The following is a 16,838-nucleotide window of genomic DNA, read 5'->3' on the forward strand; positions in this document are numbered from 1 at the left end:
TGTTCATCCTACTGAACAAAAACCAGGGTGGGATCAAGTTTCATTTCAGAAATAGGAGGAACACTGAATGGACATTCCAAGAAAAAGGTCAGAAAAATAAGACAGATACACATGATTTCACTTTTTGAGAAACATGAGCTGCAAGAAAGTAACTGTAATCGAAAGTTTATCAGAGGAAGTAAGCCTCAGAAGACAAATTAAAGATACACAGAAGAGAATTGGACATACCTGTAAAAAGCTGTGTATGGAAGTGGACACCAGTGATAAGGGGCAGCTAAGAGTTCGGTTTCCACAAGAATGTAGTAATTATGGGTGAAACCTGTGTATGGAAAGAGAGCCATCTATATATGAAACTGGGTGTGCTGACTTCCTGAATACTAGAGTTTCCCACTTAACAGAAGTCCTCTGTCATCCACAGATTTGCCTAGGTATACTATTTTCCTCCACCTGACTAGTCCTTTTATAACTCCTTGTTTGAACTTTTTAGTCTCGTATTCTCTCTTGCTGTGCCATTTTCTTTATTCTTATGTATTCTTATGTATATATTCATTTTATCATATGATCATAAAAGAGGTTTTATATAAAAATAAACCAAAATTATTTGCACATTCAAACCTTATAGAAAAAAATGACTCCAACAGTGTTTATGGGCTCTTTTAGGGCTACTTATGAATCACAATGCTGACTTTAACAATGTTTCATGGCCATTCTCATGAAATAAGGTACGTGAAGAATGAAATACTTTTTGAAGATGGGTTTTCCTATGCATGTAAAGAATTTCAGTCACCTTCTTGCATATACAAGTGAACTCAGAGCAGAGAAACCTACAGAATGCAGTCAATACAGAAGAGAAACCCATACAATTTCCTAGAAATGATAGAATACAATCTTTCCTGAAGTTTCAAATCCATGCGTAAATCAATAATGAACATGAATAATGAAGAATTAGTAATGAAATAGTTGTGTTCAGATCAGTACTATAATAAAAGTCTTTCCTGATGGGGTTTAAGAAATGGATGACCATTTTTTTGTTTGTTAACTTTGTGTGTTTTTTTCCCTGTATGTACACTTTTATACAGTCTTAGATAGGAACTATCAGTAATATACAAGTATAGTTTTAAAACAAAGCAAGATACCAGAATCTCTCTTTACATACCCATGTTCCACCCACTGTTACTACATGCTATGGGACACCATACTCTTAAATGTCTTTTTCCACTGCATCTACCATCCCAAACACTTCTTAACAGGTATGTCTTTTCTCTTCTGTGAATCTTAGTTTTCTGGGACTTGGTTCCTCTAACAGCTATCACTTTTGTTTCTTCCTTATCATTTATATATCTCACAAAAATGAATTCAAATATAGTTATCTTGTTTTTCTAACACTTCTCATGGGCAAGTCAATTCAAGTTTCCAGCTCTTTCTGAAATAAGACTAGATTTCACCATGGTTTTCATTCAGTAGGCTGAGCACAGTTATTTTATTACTAATTTTTCAATATGCAAGCATGTTCATTATCCATTTATGCATGGATGTGCAACCATAGGAAAGATTGTATATTGTATCATTTATAAGAAATTGTGTATGTTCCTGTTTCATAATGATTGCATCCTATGAGTTCCCCCAATTTGAGTTAGATGTATAAGCAAGAAAGTGATTGAAATTCATTCCATGGATAGGTAATTCAGAAACCCAGCTTTGTAAAATACTGTTTTATCATATTATCATAGAAGAGGTTTTAGGTAGAAATAAACCAAAATCATTTGCACATTTAAACCTTATAGAAAAATGACTTCATTACTGTTTCTTAACTCTCTCAGGGCAACTTTTGAATTGCAATGCTGATTTTAAAGTCATTTCATGGCCATTCTCATGAAATAAGGTTCCTGAGGAACAAAATATTTGAAGATACACAGAAAAAAAATACATGCCTATATAAAGGTGCAGTAACTGTGGGTGGAATGTGGGTATGGAAAGAGAGATTCTGATATCTTGCTTTGTATTAAAAGTATGCTTGTATACTAGCAATGCTGCTTATCTAAGGTTATATAAAAGTGTACATACAGAAGGAAAAAATCCACAAAAAACGGTCCTCCATTTCTTAAACCCAAACAGAAAGGTGTTTAAAAACTGGTCTATTTCCCTGAGAAATAGTTGAATATCAAATTTATAGAAAACCAACCTGAGGGTGAGCTCTGGTTCACCTCTGTCACTAGCTCCGTGAAATGTGGGTACTGTAAAACTCCCCTGGAGAAATACAGCTTGCAATGCAGCTGGTAAAGTGTATGAGGAACTTTCCTTAATAACAGATGGACTTATATAGCATTTTAAGGTAACATGATCTCCTGGAGCATCTACACCAGAGGGTCCTAATCTTTCACCTCTTTTCATTCCTTACATCAAAGATGGCACTTGCAGTTTTATAGTGTTTTCACTAGTTTTTGGCTTACCTCAATTAGTGTGTTTCTTAACCATTATATTCATCTCCAGAAGAGATGGAAATATTATTTACAGATGCTTGGATTTTTTTTCTGAATTTCACATCTTTTTCATGGTAAAATATATTTAACATACTATTTACATATCAGTTAGAGTTTTTTTTTTTCTGTAAACTTCCTTATGTAAGATAATTTACATGTCTCCAAATACTGCTTTTCTAGGAACACAGGAAGCCTTTCTTAGTGTTTTGACACAGACATCTATATATTGAAAGATTGCAGCTGCCAGTCGTGTGCTGTGCTGGGATTCATGACCTTCAGAGGAGAGGACTTCGACTGGGCCCAGAGATGAGGCTTGACAGTTTGCAGCTTTTTGTGTAACGAAGTGTCATTAAAGTATAATAGAGATAGAGAAAGCTTCTGACGGAGACATCAGAAGGGAGCAGAAAGAGTGCCCCCTTGCTAGTTTTTAGCAAAGTGTTTTATGTCTGTTAGCAAGCTTCTAATCAGATGAGAGGCACCTCAAGGCTGAGGGAGTTTCACCAGGCCCCTCTCTCACAATATGCATTTTAGCTGTGTCACCCCCTTCCTCGTCCATAAAACGATTGACAAGAATACTGGCTTATTGAGCCTTTATCAGCCCAAGGTTTGAGAAAAGAAAAAAGTTAGTCTTAGGCAGACTTGAAAAAAATTAGATTTGAAGAAACACAGATTCCAAAGCAACTACGTAGTTTCATTAACATTTCCATAAGAAAAAAACACATTGGTTAGCTCAAGGTTTGAGAAAAGTTAAGTTCAGGCAGAATCAGGTGTCAACAACAAAGAATTAAAAGAAGCTTCTTTTAATTTTGTGTAGAGAGGAAAAAAAGTCTGCTACTTGCACTTTATTTTCTCCTGCCACCTGGGGACCTATGGCCTTCCTACCTGTTAACCCTCTTAATATGAAACTGAGTATGTTGATTTATGAATACGAGGGCTTCCCATGCTACTGAAGATTAATCAGTTGTCATCCACAGGTTTCCCTAGACAATATGTTCTCCTCCACTCAACTAGTTCCTTCATAATGCCAGAGGCCCTCATTGCACCCACTGCTGCTCGCCTGTTTGCAAGGGGTTAGAGGAAATAAAAAAATGAGAGATTGCAAAGGAATTAAGATTTTATTAGCTATATGTCCTTCCAGCCATAGGGGCAAGGATCTCCTACCTTAACCGGAGGTCTTCTGGAATTGGAAACTGAGCCGCATGAGCTTTCTGCCAAGTTTAGTTTTGCTGTTCCAGTTTCCAGCATGGTGGGCTTATTGTCACTTGCACTGTGCTGGGTTTTCTTCACGTTCAGCTTCCACTGCAGGAGCTTATGCCAAGTTGGGCTTCTGCTGTGCTTGGCTTCTGCTTCATGGGGGCCAAGCCAAGGTTATTTCAGCTAGGTTAAATCCGAGTTATGGCACCAGAGATGTCGGGGGAGTGTGTAATTTCCTCAGTTCTATCTCACCACAGCAAAGATTTGAAATGGTGGACCGGTATTACAGTTTGATTACAGCTCAGTTTTATTTGGCAAGCAAAGGATAGTTGTGAGGATGGGCCGACCCCAAAGGAGCGACCTCAATCTGTCTTGGCTTCCTCCTTTTAAATATTTGTCTCCCCCACCTTGAGCCTGCCCTATGCAAATTGGGTTAGCCAAGAAGGGGGCATGTTTGTTTCACCTGGAGTTCTCATTCGAGTCCGCGGATTTTCCTTTGCTCCATTTTCACAGGCTTTTTTCCTTCTTTGTCTTTTAGCCACCACCATTTTGGACTCCTTTTTCGTATTCTATACACCTGACAATAACTCCTTTTTCAGACTCTGTAATCTCCATGTCTATCTTGATGTGCCATTTTGTTATTATTTATGTATTTATTCACTGTATCATATGATCATTTAAGAGGTAAAAATAAGCCAAAAATTATTTGCATATTCAAAACTTATAGAAAAATGATTCCAGCAGTGTTTATGCCTTTTTCAGGGCTATTTAGGGGTCACAATGCTGACTTTAATGTTGTTTCTTTGCCATTTTCATGAAATATGGTATATTAAGAATAAATTTATTTTTTTTAAGAACAAAATATTTTTCTGAAGTTGGGTTTCCCAATTACCTATCCATGGAAGGAATTTCAATGACTTTCTTGCATATACAGCAAACACATCAAAGAAATTCATAGAATACATCATTATAGAACAGGAATGTGTACAATTTCTCAGAAATTATAGGATATACAAACCTTCCTAAGGTTGCACAGCCATGCATAAAAGAATCATAGACATGCCTAATAAAGAGCTAGCAATGTAGTAGCTGTGTTCAGCCTCCTGAACCAAAACCAGGGAGGAATCTAATTTCATTTCAGACAGAGTGGGAACCTTAAATGAACCTGTCCAAGTAAAAGGTCAGGAAAAGAAGAGAAATATGTTTGAATTCATTTTTGTGAGAAACATGAACAGCAAGAAAAACAATAAATAAAAGTTTACTAGAAAAACAAAGCTAGAAAAAAATTAAAGATACATAGCAGAGAATAGGACATGTCTGTACAAAGGAGTTTAGGCAGATGGACACAGTGGGGAAAGGCATTTCAGAGTGTGATGTCCATAGGATATAGAATCATGTTTGGAACAAGCATATGGAGTGAGAGATTCTGATATCTTGCTTTTTATTAAAACCCTAGTTGTATACTGCCAATGGTGCCTATCTAAGACTATGTGCTAAGTCACTTCAGTTCAGTTCAGTTCACTCGCTCAGTCGTGTCCGGCTCTTTGCGACCCCATGAATCGCAGCACGCCAGGCCTCCCTGTTCATCATCATCTCCCAGAGTCCACTCAGACCCACGTCCATCGAGTCTGTGATGCCATCCAGCCATCTCATCCTCTGTCGTCCCCTTCTCCTCCTGCCCACAATCCCTCCCAGCATCACAGTCTTTTCCAATGAGTCAACTCTTCGCATGAGGTGGCCAAAGTACTGGAGTTTCAGCTTTAGCATCAGTCCTTCCAAAGACATCCCAGGGCTGATCTCCTTCAGAATGGACTTGTTGGATCTCCTTGCAGTCTAAGGGACTCTCAAGAGTCTTCTCCAACACCACAGTTCAAAAGCATCAATTCTTTGGCGCTCAGCCTCCTTCACAGTCCAAGTCTCACATCCATACATGACCACTGGAAAAACCATAGCCTTGACTAGACGGACCTTAGTTGGCAAAGTAATGTCTCTGTTTTTGAATATGCTATCTAGGTTGGTCATAACTTTTCTCCCAAGGAGTAAGCATCTTTTAATTTCATGGCTGCAGTTACCATCTGCAGTGATTCTGGAGCCCAAAACAATAAAGTCTGACACTGTTTCCACTGTTTCCCCATCTATTTCCCATGAAGTGATGGGACCGGATGCCAAGATCTTCGTTTTCTGAATGTTGAGCTTTAGGCCAACTTTTTTGCTCTCCTCTTTCACTTTCATCAAGAGGCTTTTTAGCTCCTCTTCACTTTCTGCCATAAGGGTGGTGTCAGCTGCATATCTGAGGTTATTGATATTTCTCCCGGCAGTCTTGATTCCAGCTTGTGCTTCCTCCAGCCCAGCGTTTCTCATGATGTACTCTGCATAGAAGTTAAAGAAGCAGGGTGACAATATACAGCCTTGACGTACTCCTTTTCCTACTTGGAACCAGTCTGTTGTTCCATGTCCAGTTCTAACTGTTGCTTCCTGATCTGCATACAGGTTTCTCAAGAGGCAGGTCAGGTGGTCTGGTATTCCCATCTCTCCCAGAATTTTCCACAGTTTCTTGTGATCCACACAGTCAAAGGCTTTGGCATAGTCATTAAAGCAGAAATAGATGTTTTTCTGGAACTCTCTTGCTTTTTCCATGATCCAGTGGATGTTGGCAATTTGATCTCTGGTTCATCTGCCTTTTCTAAAACCAGCTTGAACATCAGGGAGTTCATGGTTCACGTATTGCTGAAGCCTGGCTTGGAGAATTTTGAGCATCACTTTACTAGCACGTGAGATGAGTGCAATTGTGCGGTAGTTTGAGCATTCTTTGGCATTGCCTTTCTTTGGGATTGGAATGAAAACTGACCTTTTCCAGTCCTGTGGCCACTGCTGTTTTCCAAATTTGCTGGCATATTGAGTGCAGCACTTTCACAGCATCTTCTTTCAGGATTTGAAACAGCTCAACTGGAATTCCATCACTTCGGTCATGTCCAATTCTTTGTAACCCTATAGACTGTGGCCCACCAGGTTCCTCTGTCCATGTGATTCTCCAGGCAAGAATACTGGAGTGGCTTTCCATGCCCTCCTCCAGGGCATCTTCCTGACCCAGGGATCAAACAGCCTCCTATATCTCCTGCATTGGTAGACATGTTCTTTACCATGGGAAGGTAAAGTGCCACCTGGGCAGCCCATCTAAGGCTATATACATGTGCAAATACAGGAGGAAAATAAGCAAACAAAGAAACAAGGCAAACAAACAAAAAAGTTCCTCCATTTCCTAAATGCAATCAGGAAAATATTTGAGCACTTGTCTAATTAGCCAAAGAGAAATATGCTTAATATCAAATTTACAGAATACCAACCTGAGCTTGAGCTTTGGTTCACTTGTCCATCACTAGGTCTATGTAATATGGGTGCTGGTTAACACTCCTGGAAAAGGTGCAGCTTGAAATGCAGCCATGAAAATGTATGAGGAACTTTTCTGACCAACCCACTTATATAGGTCTTTAAGGTCACGTGACCTCCTGGAGTGTTTACCACCACAGGATCCTAATCTCTCACCTCTTTTCCACCTCACATCAAAGGAGGCACCTGCAGTTGGTGTTATTGCATTTTCATTACTTTGGGGCTTACCCTGAATGGTCTGTATCTTTACCATTATAATAATTTTCAAAAGAGACAGAACATACTGTTTACCTATGCCTTTTTTTTTTTTTTTTGCCTTCCAGGATGTTTTTTTGTGGTCAAATAGACATAACATATTGCTAACTATTTACATATCACATTGCATTTCTTTTTTTCCTGTGGACTGCTTTATGTAACATAATTTACATATTTCCAAATACAGCTTAGGTATATCTACTTCTGCTTTATTGATTACACCAAAGCCTTTGACTTTGTAGATCACAACTATCAGTGGAAAACTCTTCAAGAGATGGGAATACCAGACCACCTTACCTGCATCCTGAGAAACCTGTATGCAGGTCAAGAAGCAACAGTTAGAACTGGACATAGAACAATAGACTTGTTCCAAATTGGGAACATATTTAACTTATATTCAGAGTACATTATGCAAAATGCTGGGCTAGATGAAGCACAAGCTGGAATCAAGATTGCCAGGAGAAATATCAATAACTTCAGATATGCAGATGACACCACCGTTATGGCAGTAAATGAAGAGCCTCTTGATGAAAGTGAAAGAGGAGAGTGAAAAAGCTGGCTTCAAACTCAACATTCAAAAAACTAAGATCATGGCAACCAGTCTCATCACTTCATGGCAAATAGATGGGGAAACAATGGAAAGAGTGACAGACTTTATTTTCTTGGGCTCCAAAATTACTGCAGATGGTGAGTGCAACCATGAAATTAAAAGACACTTGCTCCTTGGAAGAAAAGCTACGACCAGCCTAGACAGCATATTAAAAAGCAGAGATATTACTTTGCTGACGAAGGTCCATCTAGTCAAAGCTATGGTTTTTCCAGTAGTCATGTATGGATGTGAGATTTGGATCATTAAGAAAGCTGAGTGCTGAAGACTTGATGCTTTAGAACTGTGGTGTTGAAGACTCTTGAGAGTCCCTTGGACTACAAGGAGATCCATCCACTCCATCCTAAAGGAAATCAGTCCTGAATATTCATTGGAAGGACTGATGCTGACGCTGAAACTCCAATACTTTGGCCATCTGATGCCAAGAACTGACTCACTGGAAAAGACCTTGATCCTGGGAAAGATTACTGAAAACTGTAAAAGATTACTGAATACTGAACTCATCTACAGGTTTCCTGAGGCAAATTTTCTCCTCCACTAGACCAGTAGCTTCATAGCTGGGTACTGGTACTCTTTTATTTCATATCTCATCTTGATCTGCAATTTTATTTCTTTTATCATATGGTCAAATGAAGTGGTTTCAAGTATAAATGAAAAAATAGTTGGCCTTGTAAGGCCTGTAGAGAATGTCACTACAGCTGTGCGCCACAGCATTTTCATTGCCATTTGTGAATCCCAGTGACAATTTCCATGTTGATGCATGGACATCTTCATGAAATGTATAGCAGGAAGAATAATATACCTTATCAGTCTTTGTGTCAGAATTACTTATAATATATGAAAGATATCAATCAGAATCTTGCATGATAACACAAATTCAAATCAAGAAACTCAATGACTGGATTACAGAATCAGAAATTGTACTCTTTCTGGAGAAATAGGCACAATTTGCAATGCTTTATGTGGCTTCCCTGGTGGTTCAGTGGTAAAGAATCTGCCTACAATGCAGAAGAAATAGATTTGATCCCTGGGCCAAGAATTTCCCCTGGAGAAGGAAATGGTAACCTACTCCAGTATTCTTGCCTGGGAAATCCTATGGACAGAGGAGCCTGGCAGGCTACAGTCCATGGGGTCACAAAAGAGTTGGACATGACTTAGTGACTAAACAACAACAATAATTCTTTATGTCATTCCCAATCCATGAATCAATAGGCAGTGAAAATGGATAATGCCTACACAGAACGTGCATTGTTACCCTTAAGACATAAGATGTTCTTTTTCCCTTTGAAGACCTATCCATCAGGAGGCAGAGACTCATCTTTGAGCTAAGTGCATTATATTTAATAGGACCATGACTTTGGAATGTGAAGATGTAGGGGTGTTTCAGAAACTACTTTAAGATAAACAATTTTAAAGTATCCATCTAATATCCATCATCTTTATAGATATATATGTGTGTGTATGATTGTCTATCTATCTTTGTTTCTATATGTTTATCATTTGACCTACCTGATTTTTTTCTCCTTCCCTACAATTCATGGGTCTAATTCACTCCCTTTTAGATGACTTGATAAGTTCAAATAAATTTGAGAATAGTTCAAATGGCATCCAGTGTTTTTTCATAGTTTCTACATATATTGAAAATTCACCTTTCTACATATATTGAAAATTCACCTTTCTACATATATTGAAAATTCACCTTTGTCAGTATCTTTATTTCTTGGACTAATTGAAGGATCACTTCAAAAATAAGTTAACCATTTTAAAAATTCTGTCTGAGAATTTTCTATCAAGTATGGTGAGTGAGTTTCCTGATTTGCCCTGGATAGATTTTTTAAAAAATATTCTCTAAATTTCTAGACTAACACCCCCCAAAAATGTCCTTTTTATTACAGGGGACTGGAATGCAAAAGTAGGAAGTCAAGAAACACCTGGAGTAACAGGCAAATTTGGTCTTGGACTACAGAATGAAGCAGGGCAAAGACTAATAGAGTTCTGCCAAGAGAACGCACTGGTCATTGCAAACACCCCCTTCCAACAACACAAGGAAGACTCTACACATGGACATCAACAAATGGTTGACACCAAAATCAGATTGATTATATTCTTTACAGCCAAAGATGGAGAAGCTCTATATAGTCAGCAAAAACAAGACTGGGAGCTGACTGTGGCTCAGATCATGAACTCCTTATTGCCAAATTCAGACTGAAATTGAAGAAAGTGGAGAAAACCACTAGACCATTCAGGTATGACCTAAATCAAATCCCTATGACTATACAGTGGAAGTGAGAAATAGATTTAAGGGACTAGATCTGATAGACAGAGTGCCTGATTAACTATGGACAGAGGTTCGTGCCATTGTACAGGAGACAGGAATCAAGACCATCCCCACCCAAGAAAAAGAAATGCAAAAAAGCAAAATGGCTGTCTGAGGAGGCCTTACAAATAGCTGTGAAAATAAAGGAACTGAAAACCAAAGGAGAAAAGGAAAGATATACCCATTTCAATGCAGAGTTTCAAAGAATAGCAAGGAGAGATAAAAAAGCCTTCCTCAGCAATTAATGCAAAGAAATAGAGGAAAACAATAGAATGGGAAAGACTAGAGATCTCTTCAAGAAAATTAGAGGTACCAAGGGAATATTTCATGAAAAGATGGGCTCAATAAAAGACAGAAATGATAGGGACCTAACAGAACCAGAAGATATTAAGGGGAGGTGGCAAGAATACACAGAAGAACTGTACAAAAAATATCTTCATGACCGAGATAATCACGATGGTGTGAGCACTCACCTAGAGCCAGACATCCTGGAATGTGAAGTCAAGTGGGCCTTAGAAAGCATCACTACAAACAAAGCTAGTGGAGGTGATGGAATTCGAGTAAATCATTCCTGAAAAATGATGCTATGAGGTGCTGCACTCTATGCCAGCAAATTTGGAAAACTCAGCCCTGGCCACAGGACTGCAAAAGGTCAGTTTTCATTCCAATCTCTAAGAAAGGCAATGCCAAAAAATGTTCAAACTACCAGATAATTGCACTCATCTCACATACCAGTAAAGTGATGCTCAAAATTCTCCAAGCCAGGCTTCAGCAATCAGTGAACCATGAACTTCCTGATGTTCAAGCTGGTTTTAGAAAAGGCAGAGGAATCAGAGATCAAGTTGCCAACATCCACTGGATCATTGAAAAAGGAAGAGAGTTTGAGAAAAACATCTATTCCTGCTTATTGGTTATGTGAAAACCTTTGTGTGGATCACAATAAACTGTGGCAAATTCTGAAAGAGATGGGAATACCAGACCACCTGACCCGCCTCTTGAGAAACCTATATGCAGTTCCGGAAGCAACAGTGAGAACTGGACATGGAACAACAGACTGTTTCCAAATAGGAAAAGGAGTAAGTCAAGGCTGTATATTGTCACCCTGCTTATTTAACTTCTATGCAGAGCACATCATGAGAAATGCTGGGCTGGAGGAAGCACAAGCTGGAATCAAGATTGCCAGGAGAAATATCAATAACCTCAGATATGCAGATGACACCACCCTTATGGCAGAAAGTGAAGAGGAACTAAAAAGCCTCTTGATGAAAATGAAAGGGGAGAGTAAAAAAGTTGGCTTAAAGCTCAACATTCAGAAAATGAAGATCATGGCAGCTGGTCCCATCATTTCATGGGAAATAGATGGGGAAACAGTGGAAACAGTGTCAGACTTTATTTTTTTGGGCTCCAAAATCACTGCAGATGGTGACTGCAGCCATGAAATTAAAAGACACTTACTCCTTGGAAGGGAAGTTATGACCAACCTAGTAGCATATTCAAAAGCAGAGACATTACTTTGCCAACTAAGGTCCATCTAGTCAAAGCTATGGTTTTTCCTTTTGTCATGTATGGATGTGAGACTTGGACTGTGAAGAAGGCTGAGCGCCAAAGAATTGATGCTTTTGAACTGTGGTGTTGGAGAAGACTCTTGAGAGTCCCTTGGACTGCAAGGAGATCCAACCAGTTCATTCTGAAGGAGATCAGCCCTGGGATTTCTTTGGAAGGACTGATGCTAAAGCTGAAACTCCAGTACTTTGGCCACCTCATGTGAAGAGTTGACTCATTGGAAAAAACTCTGATGCTGGGAGGGATTGTGGGCAGGAGGAGAAGGGGACAACAGAGGATGAGATGCCTGGCCCAGGCTCAGGGAAAACAGCCCCTGAGAAAAGACCTCCATGAAGCGCTTTTCCCGCTGGCTGGGAAGCGGAGTTCACAGGTTACGGCCAAAGTGAGACTCCTTCGGGGAAGAGGAGGCAGTCAACCGTCATATGTTTGCAAGCCTGGTTTTGGAATGAACAGGTTACAATCCACAAGGGAGACTTCCAGGTCTGCTCAGAGGAACGAAATTCAGAGTCTTGGCTGAGCATCTCCCCTGACCTTTGTGAGCTTTGCAAATCATTCATAGCTTCTAGAGGTACTGCCCGTGAAGGAGCTGGCTGCGGGAGTGTGTCAGACATGACTGGGCGCCTTAGTTGTGTCAACTCTGCTTTTCACTTTCTAGTTGAACTAGGCCTCATGCCCATCTGTAGAGGGAGTTCGGCCTGGTTGTCTCCAAACTGCCAAAGGCTAGAGCAATGGGAGCTCTGTCAGAGGTAAGGGAAGAGCAATTGGTTGGATTTTCAAGCTGTTGGTTGGCTGCAGACCTTCAGGGCCCCTCGGAGAAAATCAGGTGCCCTGTGCCCCTGGGGCAGATATGCAGATTTACACACAGAGTGTGTGTCTCCGTAGGAGCTAAGAATGTTCCTGACAGACTTAGGCTCACTAGAGCTCTCCTACACAACAAAGACTTGTGGATGAGGTTTTGCTTTCCCCTGTGAGTGTGGGTTCCCACCTTGTCCCCAGACTCAGAGGTAAGAGCCCCAGAGAAAAGACTTCACAGAAGCACTTTTTCTGCGGGCTGGGAAGTGGCGTTCACAGGGTGCGGGGAAAACGAGTGTCATTCAGGAAAGAAGAGGCAGCCAACCAGCATGTGTTTGCAAGCCTGTATTTGGAACGAACTGGTTAGATTCCACAACAGGAGACCTCCAGATCTGCTCAGAGGACCGAAATTCAGAGTCAGGGTCGAGTGTCTCCCCTGCCTGTTGAGATCTTGTAAAGACATTCATAGCTTATAGAGGTACTGCCCGTGAAGGAGCCGGCTGGGGAGTGTGTCAGACATGACTGGGCACCTTAGTGGCATCAGCTCCGCTTTTGGCTTTCTAGGCGAAGTAGGCCCCATGCCTACTTGGAAAGGGGGTGCAACACGGTTGTCTCCAAACTGCTAAGTGCTAGTGCAATGGGAGTTCTGTCAGAGGTATGGGAAGGGCAATTGGATGGATTTTCAAGCTGTTGGTTGGAAGCACTTCTTCAGTGCCCCTCAGAGAGAAAGAGGCGCCCTGTGCCCCTAGGTCAGTTATGCAGATTGACACAGAGTGTGTCTCTGTAGGAGACAAGAATGTTCTTGACATACTCATGCTCACTAGACCTCTCCTACAGAGATAAGAAGTGTGGATGTGGTTTTGCCTGTGCCTGTGAGTGTTGGTCCCCTATCTTGGCCCCAGGCTAAGGGGAAACAGCCCCTGAGAAAAGACCTCCAAGAAGCACTTTTCCCACAGGCTGGGAAGTGGAGTTCGCAGGATGTGGGGAAATCAAGCCTCCTTCGGGGGAGAAGAGGAAGCCGCTGATGTTTGTTTGCAAGCCTGGATTTGGAGGGAACACGTTAGCTTCTACAACGAGAGACCTCCAGATCTGCTCAGAGGAGCGAAATTGCAGAGTCAGGGCTAAGCATGTCCCCTGCCCTTTGTGAGCCTTGCAAAGACATTTCTAGCTTCTAGCAGTACTGCCCATGATGAGCAGGGTGTGGGAGAATATCAGACATGACTGACCGCCTTAGTGGCGTCAGCTCTGCTATTGCCTTTCCAGTCCAACTACACCCCAGGCCTACTTGGAGAGGGGATTGGGACCGGTTGTCTCCAAACTGCCAAAGGCTAGAGCAATGGGAGCTCTGTCAAAGGTAAGGGAAGAGCAATTGGATGGATTTTCAAGCGTTGATTGGCTTCACAGCTTCAGCGCCCCTTGGAGAGAACAGGCACCCTGTGCCCGTAGGTTGGGTATGCAGGTTCACACAGAGAGTGTGTCTCCATAGGAGCCAAGAATGTTCCTGACAGACTTAGGCTCACTAGAGCTCTCCTACGGAGCAAAGATGTGGGGTTGAAGTTTTACCTTTGCCTGTGCATGTGGTTCCCCTACCTTGGCCCCAGGCTCAGGGGAAACAGCCCCTGAGAAAAGACCTCCAAGACGCTCTTTTCCCACAGGCTGGGAAGCAGAGTTCGCAGGTTGCAGGGAAAGCGAGCCTGCTCCGTGGAAGAAGAGACAGCCAACTGGCATGTATTTGCAAGCCTGTATTTGGAAGGAACTGGTTAGATACCACAACGGGACACCTCCAGATCTCCTCAGAGGAGCAAAATTTCAGAGTCAGGGACTAGTATCTCCCATGCTCTTTGCAAGCCTTGCAAAGACTTTCCTAGCTTATAGTGGTACTGCCCATGAGCAAGCAGGCTGTGGGTGTGTGTCAGACATGACTGGGTGCCTTACTGGTATCAGCTCCGGTATTGCCTTTCCAGTTGAACTAGGCCCCAGGCCTACTTGGAGAGGGGGTCGGGCCCGGTTGTCTCCAAACTGGCAAAGGATAAAGCAATGGGAGCTCTGACAGAGGTAAGGGAAGAGCAATTGGATGGATTTTCAAGCTGTTGCTTGGTTGCAGAGCTTCAGCGCCCCACGGAGAGAAACAAGCGCCCTGTGACCCTAGGTCACAGGTGTGCAGGTTCACACACAGAGTGTGTCTCCATAGGAGCCAATAATATTCCTGACAGACTGAGGCTGACTAGAGCTCTCCTACAGGGCAAAGACATGTGGATGAAGTTTTGCCTTCCCCTTTGCTGACATTCCTGGGTCAGAGCAGTGCTGCCATGAGGAAGAATGCTGCAGGAGTGTGTCTGAGGGGGCCGGGTGCCATGCTGGGGTCACCTGGTCGAGGGCACCTTGCACATCCGATGGGCCCCAGGTGAGGATGTATGGACTGGCCCCTTGCTGGAGATATCCCAAAGCGAGGAGCTAAGCTAGCTCTGTCAGAAGGAGGAAAACAGCAATGGATGGATTTTCAAGCAGTTGCTAGGTCACACCGTGTTAGGGCTCCCTGGGAGAGACATGCGAATTTTGGCCCCTAGGCCCAGTATCTAGGGGCGCACACAGGGTATTTTCCCCGCAGGATCCAAGAATGTTCCAGACAGACCTAGGGTCACTAGCTGTTGCTAGGCCGCACATTATGCCATCTATACTTATTGCTAACAGTAAAAATACCATTGGAGCTCTAATTTTTTTTTTTTTACTTGTAATGCTAGTGATAGAACCAAAAGCCAATATCTACATCAAACAGGAGAAAAGTAATGGAAAGTAAACAATTTTATGTAATAACATTGCCGTGCTCCTATACAGTCAAATGGACATTCAAAAGGACATGATTTTTCTGAATGTTTATTTCAGAAAGTTAGAATTGGATGCCTACAAACAATAAAACTAATAATATATTAACACATCATGTTAATAATATACAGTTGGTCATTCTTTTTCCTATTCTACTACAGCTAACTGAGTGGAAGTCAGTTTTAGTAACTACTACTAACATAAGACCCTCATCAATACATGAAGATATATAGGAAAATGCATAATATATGTAAAAAACATCAAAGATAAAAGTGATGATAAAAAATACAGTTACATCTTAGTTGGTATAAGAAACAGGATGATTATGAAAGCAAAGCCCATAATCATGTACAGGCCATGAAGCCTGTGACTGTCACAAGTGTTGACTTCTCCTTCATCTGAGGTTGTAAAAAGTGCTTTGTAAAATCCTGAGGTTTTCAGCAATTGTAACCTCCTGAAGAGACTGCAATAAAAAGGGTTTCTAGAATATCCTGATGATTTTCATCTACTAGGCTATGGTGAGCTCAAGCAATACATACTCCAGAGGACAGAAGACAGACATGTTGGGAAGTGGGAATGATGTCTACTGCACGTAGGGAGAAAGGGCATGTTGCTACTCAGCCTAGTACAAGTGTAGAAGCAACACCTCAGTGATTCAGCCTTTAAAGACTCTATACAAATGACAACGACTGGTAGGAATAAACCTTCAGAAGTGCCTTCTCAGACCTCCTATCATAAGCACAAGCGTAATAAAAACACTGAGTTTTCATGGTCTCACACAAGATTAGACTCACTTATGACAACGGCCGGAGAGGCTCCTATAAGACGTCGGGGCTGGGATTTACTGTAGCATGCCCATCGGTTTAGTGCATCGCTATGTGTTCTGGAAATATGTGTTATTGACAGGGTGAAGGCATATTTTTGAAGAACACAGCAAATAGAACTACAAATTCAAGGAACATGGCTACAATGAAAATTGCCGATTTCATGATGGCTACTACTTGGTAGAGCTAGGTTTGCCTCTCGCATTAAGTACTTAAATGGCCAGCTGTGATATTAGCCATTAGTTTCTCACTGTAATTCTCACTTAGAAACCGAATCTAATACTTTCCATGTTTACTAGCACAAGAACAGTGGAAGATCCTTGTAGAAGAAAGTCAGACAGACATGCTTCTGTTTTATCACAGAAGTCGCTTATGACCGGTCCTGCTCACAGACAGATTGCTGATTGCAAATGTATAGACAGGTGTGCAGGGATTCTTTCCCAACTGAGCCACCAGGGAAGCCCTGAGAGCTCGGTTGGTAAAGAATCCGCCTGCAGTGCAGGAGACCCCGGGTTGATCCCTGGGTTGGGAAAATCCCCTGGAGAAGGGATAGGCTACCCACTGCAGTATTCTGGCCTAGAGAATGCCATGGACTG

The sequence above is a fragment of the Oryx dammah genome, unplaced genomic scaffold (assembly GCF_014754425.2).
Source record: "Oryx dammah isolate SB20612 unplaced genomic scaffold, SCBI_Odam_1.1 HiC_scaffold_9, whole genome shotgun sequence".
Lineage (NCBI taxonomy): Eukaryota > Metazoa > Chordata > Mammalia > Artiodactyla > Bovidae > Oryx > Oryx dammah.